Source organism: Mus caroli, chromosome 13 (genome assembly GCF_900094665.2).
Source record: "Mus caroli chromosome 13, CAROLI_EIJ_v1.1, whole genome shotgun sequence".
Taxonomy (NCBI): domain Eukaryota; kingdom Metazoa; phylum Chordata; class Mammalia; order Rodentia; family Muridae; genus Mus; species Mus caroli.
Window position 1 is genome coordinate 111,706,014 of NC_034582.1, and position 14,068 is coordinate 111,720,081.

Consider the following 14,068-nt stretch of genomic DNA (forward strand, 5'->3'; position numbering starts at 1 on the left):
ACATTCTTATGATTCTAAACACAAGTTTTAAATTAATTTTTAGAAGTCAATGTATCTACTATTTAAAAAAAAAATCATTCCAATTTCTACTTCACTTCCCCCTACCTACACTGAGCCCTATATATTTACTGAAAAAGAGATCAGTTTTATTGTTTATTTATCCTGCAATCTGTTTCAGAGGTCAGACAAGGCACACATGCCCTAAGAGAGACTCAGGTACCATGGTTAAGATATTCTCTTGTGCCTTCAATGGTATCTGCTTTCTCTTTTTATTTTTTAATTTCATTTTATTTCTATTCCTTCTTTTAAAGAGCAAACTTAGTTTGAGACTTGAAACTGTAGTCACTGTTGAAAAAAGAATCTTCTAATCTATTACTATGACCCAACCTAAATCATATACTTCACCTGAACTAGATTAAGGCTCTTCTAGGGATTCCCTCATTGTTATCTATGCACCACTAGCCCTTCAGTGACTCTGAATTCCCTCTTCAGTCTTCAAATTTCTATAATGAATTTGACTCATAGTGTGGTTCATGTGTTCTTTATTCCACACGGACCTCCCAGAAGAGCCCATATGGAAAGAATTCTCCTGCATTTTTAACCATTTTTTTTTGTGTGTGTGCCATTCAAAATTCAGGTATCTACTGTCAGGTTACTTCATAGTTATGTGAAGTTTGATCTTACCTACTCAATTATAATATGAGTTCCTTGATGAGAGATTACTTAATCTGCCTTTGAATGTCCCCCATCATAAAATATAAGATTATTCAGAAACATTAACACAGCATAATTTCCAGAATGGAATCTCTCAGTTTAGGCACATTGACAATCTTTCCTACCACCTAGTGATAGGTAGAAAAGAAATGAGCTTTGGATTCTCTCTCCCTCGGCTTTTCTACCTCATCACAGTTCTGGGAATCAAAAGGAGAGGTTTCCCTTGGTACAAACTGGCCTCTTTTTCTACTATCATCTGCCAAATCATCTTGGACCTTACTACCACCAAAGATAATTAAAATGCACAAGTTTCTTCCCTTACTAGGAGGATTAAAACATTCCAAGATGTTTTCAGGCCTTGATACTTTCTTAGTATTACTTTTATTTATTGGATATTTTATTTACTTACATTTCAAATGTTATCCCCTTTTCTGGTTTCTACTCCAAAAACCCCCTATCCCATCCCCATCCCCCTGCTTCTATAAGGGTGTTTCCCCACCCACCCACTCCCGCCTCCCCACCCTGGCATTCCTCTACACTGGGTCATTGAGCTTCCACAGGACCAAGAGTCTCTCCTCCCATGGATACCTGACAAGGCCATCCTCTGCTACTTATGCGGCTAGAGCCATGGCTCATTCACTCCATGTGTACTCTTTGGTTGATGGTTTAGTCCCTGGGAGCTCTACAGAAAAGCAATCCTTAGTCCTGAGTAGCTGTAAATCCTAGGAGCCACAACAAGGCCCACCATGGCAATATACACACAGAGTGCAACTGTGAAACATATATTTCTAGAGTAACCTAGTTATTTATTTTGACTTAAAACTGCCACAATTGAGAGAGGGACTCATGCTTTGGACTGTAAATCTGCATGTGCCTGGTGAGGTCATAGATCCTAGGCTTACTTTTACTGAACCAGTTATAATTTCTAACTGTATTTTACTACATTTAGTATATATATCAATGTGGGGTGTGTAACCCCAATTGATTCATCTACACATCTTTAGCACAACCCCTACACCCAAGGTTCACGTGACATTCTCAAAGACAGGGCAGAAAGACTGTAAGAGCCAGAGGGCCCACATATCTGTTATTATCCAAGATCTCTGTCCATGTGCGACAGGAAAGCTGAGCCCATTATACTGCAAAAATACTGTCACTTAAACTATACTTACAGAATAAAAATACCCCATTGACATGTCAATACCAAAGAGGAAAATTGCATAAGGTCTTACTCAAGATAAAGAGCTCTAAGTAATCAATGGGCTGCTGAGAGATAGAGAATTGATCTTCTCCAGGGAAGAAACCCAGACATTTTAGCCTATCCCAAACCGTCATCCAGAAGCACACATATATGAGCAACAACAAATGGATTCATTAGAATGTGTGTGTGTGTGTGTGTGTGTGTGTGTGAGAGAGAGAGAGAGAGAGAGAGAGAGAGAGAGAGAGAGAGAGAGAGAGAGAGAAATTTAAAAAGATGTCATGAATTTGAGAGGAAGTCTGGTGGGACACAGAGAGTTGGGAGAGGGAGAGGTGTAAATGATAGAAATGTAGTACTCCTATAAGCAATTCTCAAAAAATTAAAATAGAAAAAAATGAAATATAATAGATTATTGAGATGTCTATCATATGTAGGATAAAGGTCATCCATATAAGTAACGATTTTATGTATTCTAATTTTCTTGTTTCCACAGATGCATGTTATATTAGCTTAGTAAAATGCAATTTGCAAATTATTTATGTAGTCTACTTTTCCAAATGCTTGTCATCCTCTATCTTCAGTTTTGAACAATAAATAATTATAAAATTCCTACTGTTTTATATGTAGCATACTTGGCATTAAGTATGTGACAATGAATAAGTCACATTCTCTGTTCTCATTTAGCTGAAGGTAGAGGAGGAAACTGATGATGTCTAAAATGATCACATTAAAATCATGTGGTAAATCTAAGGTCTGAGATAGCATCTTGGTTATTGAGAGAACAAGAATATCTTCCCTGATTACATAGCCCAAATATTAAAGATGAGTAATGAGTTAAGTAGATATTGTCACTGAGACATTTTAAACATAATATGTAATTGCTAGGAATACTAAAATGTTATAGAAAGTGTCAAGGACTGGAGCCACCCCAGTTACGTAATAAGGACTGTCAGCTGGTTGACAGCAATCTGAGAGGAAAGGTGTAGTTAGCATGTTCCAAGCTATGCTGCAAAGGAAACATATAAGTTTCCTATGACCTATAGCTGGTTCTTTTCAAAATATAGTTTCATAGTCAAAACAATCTACATTTCATGTAGTCACACTTAAAAGCTTAAAGTCTAAGTAAAATCCTAAATTCATCAAGCCAATTACATGTTAATTAGGCAATTTTAGATTCACATAAATTCTAGTTATTTTGTCTTCACTGGAAAACTATTGATTCTATGCTATCCAAATATTTCACAAAACACTTTATGCAAGTATTGAAAAGAGGCTATAGGGTATATATTGGGTCTTTCATTTCATATGTGTATATGTGTATATGTATACTGATAATGTTGGACTTTATTTAGAATTCAGTAGGAAATCAACCTCAGTATTCAAAAGGAAAATGGTTTGTTTGGGGCTGTGATGAGGGACTGTAATTCTGCATATGCATAAGACAGTTTGGAGGAGAGATAGGCAGGAGGCTGGGATACCAGTGAGGAGAATTCCTTCTTGGAACAGTTCAAAACACAAAACTATAAACATATGTATTGGAAATGCTTCTAGATTTATTAAATTCTATGATAATATACGAGAGAGATTTCTTTGAAAATTTATAACAGATGCCAGAAAGAGTACTATCCACTTTATCACCAATTAACATATATTTGGGATCTCCAGGGGCCACTACACTTGTTTACAACAACCCAAAACAAATTGCAACAGCCTTGCCTTGCTGTCAAACTGGAGGATAAATGATCAAGATAAAAATAATTAATTTCAAGTGGACTCAATTACTGTAGTCAGTCACTACTCAAGTATTTATTTAAGGACCCATTTGGGTGCAAGGCAATTTGTGAGATTCTAGTAAAAATCCATAACGATGCTAATGACAAGAGGATTTTTTTCATGACACAATAATATGAAATTCAAGTGGGAGTTTAAATTAAAACTGAGCCCTATGCTTCATCTATACTGAGTCTCAAAGAAATAAAAAGGCAGTCCACCAGTGAACTTCCATTAAATAATTATAGTCAGGAGCCCATCAAGGAAGAGATCTTTGAACATCCCATCATTTAAGAGAATATTGAAATGGAATTATTCTGAAGTATTAGAAAACTTATATACCCATTCAATCAAACAGTCTAAAACTGAACAAACATGTTTAGTTCAAGTAAAGTCACTAAACAAACACAGATACAACAGCGAACAAAATTTTCTTAAATTCTTCTTGTCAGGGTTGAATTCTGTCAATGAAGACAAATCAGAAATAAGAGATACAGGCATCTCTGTGCTAAATGCAATGGAGAGCAGATAGAGATATCAAAACTTCCAAAGAACTGGGGAGAAAATACTTCTGGAGAAAAAGTAGAATATGCTCATGCCCAGAGGTAGGCTCTTCTGTGGCTAAGTTAGAAAGAATAACCAAAAAAAAGCAGGATAAATGTTTTGGAGGGGAAAAAAATCAGACATAGATAATGTGGGTTTATTGAAATAAGTTTGGTTTTATTCTGGAGTGTGGTAGACACCTTGGAAGTTATTGAAGAGTAGAGATATTGATTGAGCTATGACTACAGAGGGTTATTTTGGCTACTGTTGAGAGATTGGAAGGTGTGTTAAGAGGGACAGAAATAGGTGGCATGCCACATGGATAACTGGAAGAGCATAACAATAGAAAGGGGTCAGAATTAAAGTTCATTTTGACAGTAGTGCTGACAGGGCTTGCTCTATTGGCTGCCAATAGTGACTTCAAATGGTTTGGGCAGCTCAGGAAATGGAATTGTCATCAAATGGAACATGGACATCTGTATGTTAGAGTAGGCTGAGTGAGAGAGTGAGTATGGTAAGTTTTAAATTCAGAGTTCAGCTCCAAACTTTGTCTCTGTAACTCCTTCCATGGGTGTTCTGGGTGGACCATCTAGACACTGCCATATCCAGAGATCCATCCCATGATCAGCATCCAAACGCTGACACCATTGCATTCACTAGCAAGATTTTGCTGAAAGGACCCAGATATAGCTGTCTCTTGTGAGACTATGCCGGGGCCTGGCAAACACAGAAGTGGATGCTCACAGTCAGCTAGTGAATGGATCACAGGGCCCCCAATGGAGTAGCTGGAGAAAGTACCCAATGAGCTGAAGGGATCTGCAACCCTATGGGTGGAACAACATTATGAACTAACCAGTACCCCGGAGCTCTTGACTCTAGCTGCATATGTATCAAAAGATGGCCTAGTCGGCCATCACTGGAAAGAGAGGCCCATTGGACATGCAAACTTTATATGCCCCAGTACAGGGGAACGCCAGGGCCAAAAAAATGGGAATGGGTGGGTAGGGAAGTGGGGGGGAGGGGCTGGTGGACTTTTGGGATCGCATTGGAAATGTAATTGAGGAAAGATGTAATATATATATATATATATATATATATATATATATATATATATATATATATAAATTCAGAGTTCAGCATCAGGCTGGAGATGTGGAGTGTGCAGCTGCATATAAGAGAAGTCAAGGCTGAAGATGGAAATCAAAAAATGAGCCATATCAAGGGGGAGAAAACAGAAAAAAATATAGGGCCAGGGACTGAGCTCTGAAAAGAAGCCAGTATTTAAAAATCGAGGAAAACAAGGAACTACTAGAGTGCACTGAGGGAGAAAAACCAAGTAAGAATAGAAAGCAGAGGAAAGTGATACCGTGAATCTCTTTAACAAATTGCTCCAAGAAAAATCAAGAAGAGTTTCCCAAGCACAGCTGATAGATTAAGCAAAAGTGGAATGTAAGCATTAATAATAGTATATAATTACAAAAATTGCTAATGACTTGACCAAAACCCACCAAAAGTTTAGTAGAGAAATAAAAGCATAATTATCATTGGAATGGATGTAATAAAGTAGAAAAATTTGAAAGTAACTATAGTTACCTTTTCTTTTTCAGAGTGGAGGCTACACCATATTTATTTGCTGATGATGCTTCTTTGGGATAAGGGTGAGCTCTAGATTTTCATCGTCCTTTAGAAGCAGTCCTGACCCACCATAGAGACAGAAGTCCCTTAAAACCAGGCTGAGTGTGGGGACATCAACTCCCAGTTCCCAATGTTCTTTGCAGGGCTAGAGAGATGGAGGCCACTTTCCAGGTGAAGTTCTCCCCCTCCCATACCAGATTTCTCTGCCCTACCTTCATGGCAGCTGAGCTTCAACAGGATCCAACTGGAGCCCCTTGCTGAGGCAGAGGTATATCAAAGAAACCTTTAGCCACCAATTGTTTTGTTTCTTCAAGACAGGCTTTCTCAGTACACCAGTCTAGCCTTGATCTCTGTAGTTAAAGTAGACTTTCAACAAACCGGAGGCTAGACAGGAGCTTTGAAACACAGTTGCTAATTTTCAATAAGAACCGGTGCAGAGCAGAGGCTCTCCAGTGTTAACATTTTAGAAGATTTTCTGGAAGTCATACTACTCTCAGTTCTAACTGGAAAGCAGGTCCCAATTGCTTTAGTAAATGTATATACTTGTATATAGAAGAGACCTTTTTCTCATTTCTTCCAGACTTAATCTGTGAAATAAGAAGTGAAGTCATCCATAAGGAGTCAGGTCTGGGGGGAACACATGAACAGTGAATAAAATGTGTTGTCATTATTCTTTACAGATTTGAGTAAAGAATAAACAGAAGAAAATTGGCTCTGGGGAAAAAAATACAAAATGGAATTATCAGGCAATCCAGAATTTCACTGAAGGTTAGTGTTGTATGAAATTTTGTCAGCAGAATGACTCTATTTTCTTGTTCTTTTCTTACAGCCAAATTATGGTATACTGAGGCACACAGTGATGAGGGGTTTGACTTAGCCCATAATAAACTTTTGTAACATGAGAATAACAGGGCAAGACATTCCAAAGTGAAAGGCTAGGTGAGGAAGAGAGGGTACTGATAGACAATAGAAGACAGGCCAAGTAAAGACAAAAGTTATATGTGATCAGAAGAATGAAAAGAAGAAAAGGAGAACCAAGTGGATTGTAGCCCCTAAAATGATCATTAAAATTTAAGAGGCAGAGGTGAAGTCAGAGAAATAGCAGTGAAGGCCAGGGTGTTCAAGACTGATGCTGCAGCTGTGATGATGAACGCAGACCAAAGATTGAATTAAATCCGCAAATTATCGGTAAAACATACCACCACCACTGGATGTGTCTGTGAGACTGTTCCTGGGAAGATCAAGCAGCTAGTAAGTCCGGCTCTGACTATGGGTAATACTATCCCATAAGCTAAGGGCTCCAATATGATTAAAGACCTAAGGAAACGGCTTATGCATGAATTCTCTCTCTAAATCCTAACCAATATTATTTGACCTGCTATCCAGCACATACCATGCTAGAATAAAATCTCTTAAGCCATGAGCCTGAAGCACTGCTTCCCTTACATTGTCAAGTCGTGTATTTCATAACAATGATTAAAGAAAGGGATTACTAGCAAAATGACAGATGATAATACTGCTAATTATAAATTGCATTTATCTATTGGTGTGGGGGGATGAGCCTGTGTGTGCACATTTATTTACGTGTTCTACAGCTTAATTGCAGAGATCAGAGGACGGCTTTCCCAAGAGTTGGTTTTCGCCTCCCTTAGTTGGGAAAGTATCTAGGGTCATCAGGCTTGGCAACAAGCATCGTTGCCCACTGAATGATTCTGCTGATCTATCTGTTTTAAACAATTTCAGATAAATATATAATCACGGAGGTCGTAGGAGCTGGTGGGCAGCACTGGACAATTGTAGGACAGTAAGACAGAGAGCAGAAAAGGCAAGATATTTAAAATAAGCCATTTATGCACAGCGAGATTATGTTGTTCTGTTTGTTTTCTTTTCAAGAGTTGAGAAGAGAAGGCACTTAACATTAGAAAGGAACACTTTTTTAAAAAATTGGATAATTGTGACAGGGTAAGAGGAGTTATCAGATAAGAATAACTGACTTTAATCATTTTAGGCACTGAGCAAATAGATTCGATCATATTTAAACATGTACAGAGATTGCCTTATTAACATCATTCATATTAAAGTCAAGCTTTTGATTTGGTGGGTATGGAGTAGAGGACCTAGTTCCTATAACCACAGTAGAAAAAAAAATGTACTGACCAAGAAGAAAGAGTCAGATAGAATAGTTTAAAGTATATCAGAGGCTACTCGAGAGAATTCTTAACTTTCGTTTTTTAAAGGATTTTTTTTTCAAATAGCATAGTGCCAAATTACATTGTGATATTCAAAATAATAATCCTGCCCAATCTAGGAGAAAATGTTTAGTGATGTCTGATACATAAACAGGTGTTCTGTATATATGTAGAACTTTGAACATAAACATTTTATTTAGGTAGTGAATGATGTATGACTTTATTTTTCCCCAAGATAAAAATTACCTAATATGGAGAAAGGCTTCTTCCTTTCTTCTGGTGGCAGCAACCAGGCGAGCCAGTTTAGTGCGTATAAATACATCTAGGAGCTGTGGAGGAAGGGCTTCTTTGTGATGTACTCTAACCCAAGGGTCTGCTGCTGACAATACGACCAGCTCTCTGCCCTGCACAGGGTGCCCTGCCTCACACAGCCTGATAGAGTATGAAAGCTGGGATACAAGGCCATGAAAGGTTATGTCACATACAGGTTATGTGTACGTCACAGTGGCTGCAAATGCCCAGTTCCTAAGGGTTCAACGTATGGCAAGCCTGTCCATCATGGTGATAAACAGCTAAAGTTTACCCAAAGCCTTCAGTATGTGGCTGAATGGATGCCATTGGAGGATATTGGGAGTTTTGAATTCTGGGTTGGTGAAGATCCCACATATAAATTTATTTAAGGCTATCCTCGTTGATCCATTCCATAAAGCTCTCAGAAGGATTCCTAACACCCAGTGGATCACCAAACCAGCCACCAAGCAGAGAGAGATGACTGGGCTGATATCTGCAGGCTACAAGAGCAGTAGCCTTGGAAAGGACCCCAAGTTCCATCACATTCATTGTGCAACCTGGAGACCTCACTATATCCTCAGTTCCTCCATTACTGCCAATGCACACAATGTTTGTAAAATTCATACCCAATAAACAATTTTGGATATTAAAAAAATTACAAAATATATAATGGAATTCTTAGCAAATGGTTGCTAAAGAATACTAAAGTGTATGCAACCAGGCAGAAATTATCAGTTTTACTCTTTGTCACAGAAGGTGCTTTTTATGTATTTTGCTTTTACAGCACAGAGTGCCCTGAAGGGGGCAGGGAAAGCTGGACAAAGTCAGGCTTAATGGTTGATACCTGTTATTTAAGCACTTGGAACGCAGAAGTAGAGGGATTGCTACAAATTAAGGCCAGCAAGGAGTACAGTATTCGAGAAAGGATGTTTGGCCTTTTGCTTATTTGAAGGAGTTAGAATACCCCAAGGAAATTGGATTGTGGCACTTGTGATCCATCAGAATTAAGAAATGATCTTGACATATATGAAAATCTATTTCCTAAAAGATGATAAGCGTGGTATACCACACAAATGCTCAAAAGTAACATATGCTGTTCTCTTAGCTAAAGCATTAAAAGGAGCCATTTCAGGGCACTGGAAAGGAAGGGAAAAGGCTCAGTTACCTCTAACATGCTTTCCCTCTTTTGACAGATAGAAGAAACATACATGGTAACCAGCTAATTCTACTTGACTGCTATTGTAGCTAAGGAGGAATAGAGTCAGAAAAACCAGGGTTAGCTCCAGCTTGAAGCATCACAGGTCTCTGAGATTATGAATTGGATTGATGAATTTTTCTTTCCTGAAGAACAACATGCAGATTAAAGAGCTTTTAACTGTTCTTGATGCAATCAAAAGGTTATGGTTGTCTGCTAAAAACTCAGTTTCGTCCACAGTTTATGCAAGTTGTTCGCATTACTCCCTCGGTAATGATGTACTTGGCCCCACGACTTGTGGTCTGGTTCTCATTTGTTTGGTATTGCATTCCAAGACTGCAATGACTCAGAAATGTCCCTTATTTTTTTACAGTAAGAACTAGCATGGTTTGCCTGAAGCATCTCAACTTTAATTGTTTGTCTATGGTCTTCCCACAATATGTCCAAGCAGGTGTATATGGGTAAAGACTTCAACAAGTTGAGTGAAAATATTAGTCTTTTAACCAGAAACCTTCTGAAGTTATTGTCTTAAATTCTTTGACACCCACAGAAAATTTCATTTATTTTGATACAATAGAATATTATTATCAAAATATACTTGTTAAGTCTGACCAAGTAGTCTATTCAGGATGAAAAAAAAAAAAAAAAACAAGAAAACATTTCCAAGAGTTAAAGGAACCAAATACATTTTAAATATGTAGAAATAGCTATGAGGGAACATGAAATTTGACTATAAATACATTTGAAGATACATTCTACGGAAGAGGAACTGAGTCTCAAAATTCTTGTTTCCTGGGACACCAGACTTCCCTGCATCATGAAATTAAGTTATTCTTTCAGTGAGGGAAAAAAAAGTTCTCCTTTATGGCTTACCCTGCTTCATGTTTATATTCTAAAATTCCTTTCTCCACACCTTTTTCCTGTATTAAGTTATGACTTTCTTCTTTCCTGACCAGCAGCAAAATGTAAGTTACACCAGAATCAGAGGGAATAACACCTCTTAAGATATAATCTTCTATAGAATAGTGCTTAAGTGTGCAGTCTTCTATAATACATTAAATGCAGTAAGATATAAACTTATGAATTGCTTATGAAAATATGAATTAATATTATATAAAAAGAACTAATGTTCAGAATGGTCTTAAATAAATAAAGAGACTAAGGATACAGTTCACTTGGTAGCATACTTGACATGCAAACATTAGGACCTGAGTCCTCTTCACCAATCACATCCAAATGGAGGTGCAACAGCATTGTCTGTATGACCCCAGTGTTGAGGAGATTGGGGTGCAGTGCCAAGTCAGTCAGTGAGCTTCAGATTCAGTGAATGGTCTTGTCTCAAAAGATGAGAAGGAAAGTGACTGAGGAAGACATCTGACCTCAACCTCAGCCCCCTCCTACAAGAACTCATGTCCCACGTACACATGGATCACCACCACCCCTATACCCAAAGAAACAAAACACATAACAACAAGTTTTAATGAGAAGGGGAAACTTAGGCAAAAAGATGCGGTCCCACCTGCCTATGAAGAGCAGACCTTTGCTTGATCATTCCACCGGGTACCCTAGGGTAGCAGCAAGTACCAGGGACAAGAGACTTTCACTGTACTAGGTGTCCCTGAAGCATGTGCTGCCAAACATTTTCAGCAAATACTTGAAAAAAAAAAAAACTTAGAGCAAAGGCCTGATAGAGACTTAAACCCACCATCCAGAGGTTAAAAGAAAGAAATGCAGTCTCGGTTACTTAAAATTGTTCTAATTTGACAAGAGTTGTCTGGATGTAGCAGGGATTCATTGCTTGATAAAGGATTACTTGATAGTAATCTCTGTTCTGTTTTCTCTATTATGCAGCAAATGTATGGGCATTGTTACCCACATTTTATCTAGCAATTTTCAAAAGAATAAGCAGCCCTTTACATTGACTGTCCTTCATTGTATATATAGGTTATTGGATTTTTCACTCTTCTTTATCACTGATTGGTGGAAACCTAAGCCTGAAGCAAAACCTGCCGAACATCTGTTTCTGGATTTCACCCCCACATAGTGACAAGAAGACTCAGCAGATACCACAACAGTGTTCCTGGAGCACTCCATGCCCTCTCAGCAGGAGGAGTCAGCGAGCACGTCCCGCACATGGAGGAGATAATCATCAAACTGATCGGCCGCGTCACAGAGTAGCATTCATCCATTGCCCAGTGGTAAATCAAGTCATTGTTCTTTCGCTATGTCTGAGTTTCTTGCCAATTGAAAATGCTTCAGTTTATGGTTCGAGCCAGATTCTCCTGCAGTCGCCAGCATCTACCCTCTCCATTCCTTCCTTCTTGAGATTTTGTAATGGTCTCTAAAGCTTCTGGCATCAATCTATTTATTTTCTTTCTGAGCATTGCTTGCAACCTACTGTGTGTTTCTGGTTTGTTAGCAGGTGGCCCAGCCTGCCAAAAAAGGAACTTGTGTTTGAAGTAACCCAGGGAACTCACCAGTTCCCAAATTGGTATCAGCCCTTTTACAAATTGCAGAGCCTCGTGGGTACTTTAAAGCTTATTTAGCAGACAGGCTTGTAGGGTATGAAGCTTTACCCAAACAATTCGTGTGTGATCAAAGGGGGACAGGACATGGCAACGGATCCTTTTCTTTGGAGTTACTTTTACAAGTGACTAAGGAGATGAAAAAGAAGAAACAGGTGAAAAGTTCGGGCCAAGTGAGCCGTGCCAAGTATTTCACAAGTGGGGAGATAGTAGCAAATTAAAAATACAACAACACCAAGTTTGCTTTTTTGTGAGATTTCTTAACTTGGGCTGCCTAAGCAGAAGGCCAATTCTATTTAGCAAACAGTTGCTGGGTTCTGAATAGAAGCCTGTCCTTACAAGAGAGATGCAAAATGGAGCTGCTGATTTATAAACACACGATGCAATCAGGAGCTGGAGATGCCTTCAGTTATTTACCCAAATGCACGCTAAAAGCGACAAGAGTTGTGTATCCTCAAACAACCTTCATCTGGCAGAGTGATATCACCAAGTGGCCTGTTTTGCTGCTAGATGCACTAAAGATTAGATAAGAAAGCAAACAGGCCCCGTGGGATACTCTAAGTCTTCTATCTGCCAAAATAGCATCTCAGACCAGATCAAAAGCAGGAAGGATTTAGAGCATCTCTAAAGCACTTCACACAAGCATAAAGAAGATCTAAGAACCACAGCGTTGGCATGGAATTATAAAGTAAGCTTGCCTTTGGATGGGAGGATTCTTCAGCTTACGGTTACAGTTGTATGTGCCACTTGAGGTTTTATTCTCCCACTATTTTTCAGATTTCTTGACCCATCTCATAAAGTAAGTAAATCAAGATGACCCATTACACTGTGGGTCAAGGAAAGTCAGCAGCAGTGGAAGAAGTGGTCCTCTGCTTACTATTTTTTCATGAAGAAGCTGGAGTCCATCTAAATTTTCTATATTATGTACCCCTCTCTATGAAAATCAGAGGTAGGGTTATATTCCTTTTTGGTTCATTAAATAAACTACCTCTTGACTTGAACCTAAGCTGTAGTACTTTAGTTGTCATTGTAAAACTGTATACCAGTTGTTATTTAATGATAATCAAGTAGGTAAGAGAGAAACTAGGAGGAATATTTGCATGCTATTCCCTCTTATACAAAGACCATGATATGGTGCCTGCAACCAACCATTGGACTGAGCATGGGGATCCCAGTGGAAGAGTTTCTGGAAGAACTGAAGAAGCTGAAGGGGTTTGCAACCCCATAGGAAGAACAACAATATCAACTAACTGGTCAGAGTTCCCAGGGACTAAACCACCAACCAAAGAGTACACATGGTGGGACCCATGGCCCCAGCTGCATATGTAGCCTAGGATGGCCTTATCTGGCATCAGTGAGAGGGAAGGCCCTTGGTCCTGTGGAAGCTCAATGACCCAGCGTTGGGGTGGGTGGAGTGGTTGGGAAGAATTCTCATAGAAGAAGGGGGAAGGGGGACATAGGGAACTTGTGAAGGGGGAAACTGGGAAGCAGGTAACATTTGAAATGTAAATAAAATAATCAATTTACAAGAAAACAAATCTTAACACATACAAACACCCATATCATTCAGGAGCATTATGGTAAGAACATGTTATAATTAATGCTTACGAATATTTTCTTACAGCTGCAGTCACACAAAACAACACAGTGTTTACCCACACTTTCAAATGCTCATTTCCTTTATAGAAAGATGATCACTATCTCTTCTTTTTAATGCTTACCATCTTTCACTTATTCAAATTTAATCTGTCTTAGAAGTGAAACATACACATTCTATTAAACTACTGTGGTGTGTGTTTAGAGGCACAGCGTGAGAGCCGTGTGACTGCAGTCAATGATGATGCAAAGCTAGGAAGTCTGGCTTGCTCCTGTGATTGAGTGGCCTTCCTACTAAGTAGCAAACTGACAAACACAATGAAGACGTCTTAATGTGATAACTACAACAAACATGAACAAAGTGCTTTGGAAGCCTAGAGAACTCGGACTCTTGACTCTGCCCTTTGAAAGA

The 14,068-nt window shown here is 38.7% G+C and overlaps 1 long non-coding RNA gene across 1 annotated transcript in view; it reads left to right on the forward strand.

Annotated features, from left to right (window-relative positions):
- Window positions 1-12,946, forward strand: part of LOC110308540 — a 36,537-nt gene extending 23,591 nt beyond the window's left edge. Inside the window, exons 3-6 of the long non-coding RNA XR_002379566.1 lie at window positions 5,833-5,883; window positions 6,541-6,628; window positions 11,480-11,733; window positions 12,838-12,946. This is a non-coding gene — a long non-coding RNA (uncharacterized LOC110308540). The remainder of the gene's footprint in view (window positions 1-5,832; window positions 5,884-6,540; window positions 6,629-11,479; window positions 11,734-12,837) is intronic.
- The last annotated feature ends 1,122 nt before the right edge of the window (window positions 12,947-14,068 follow it).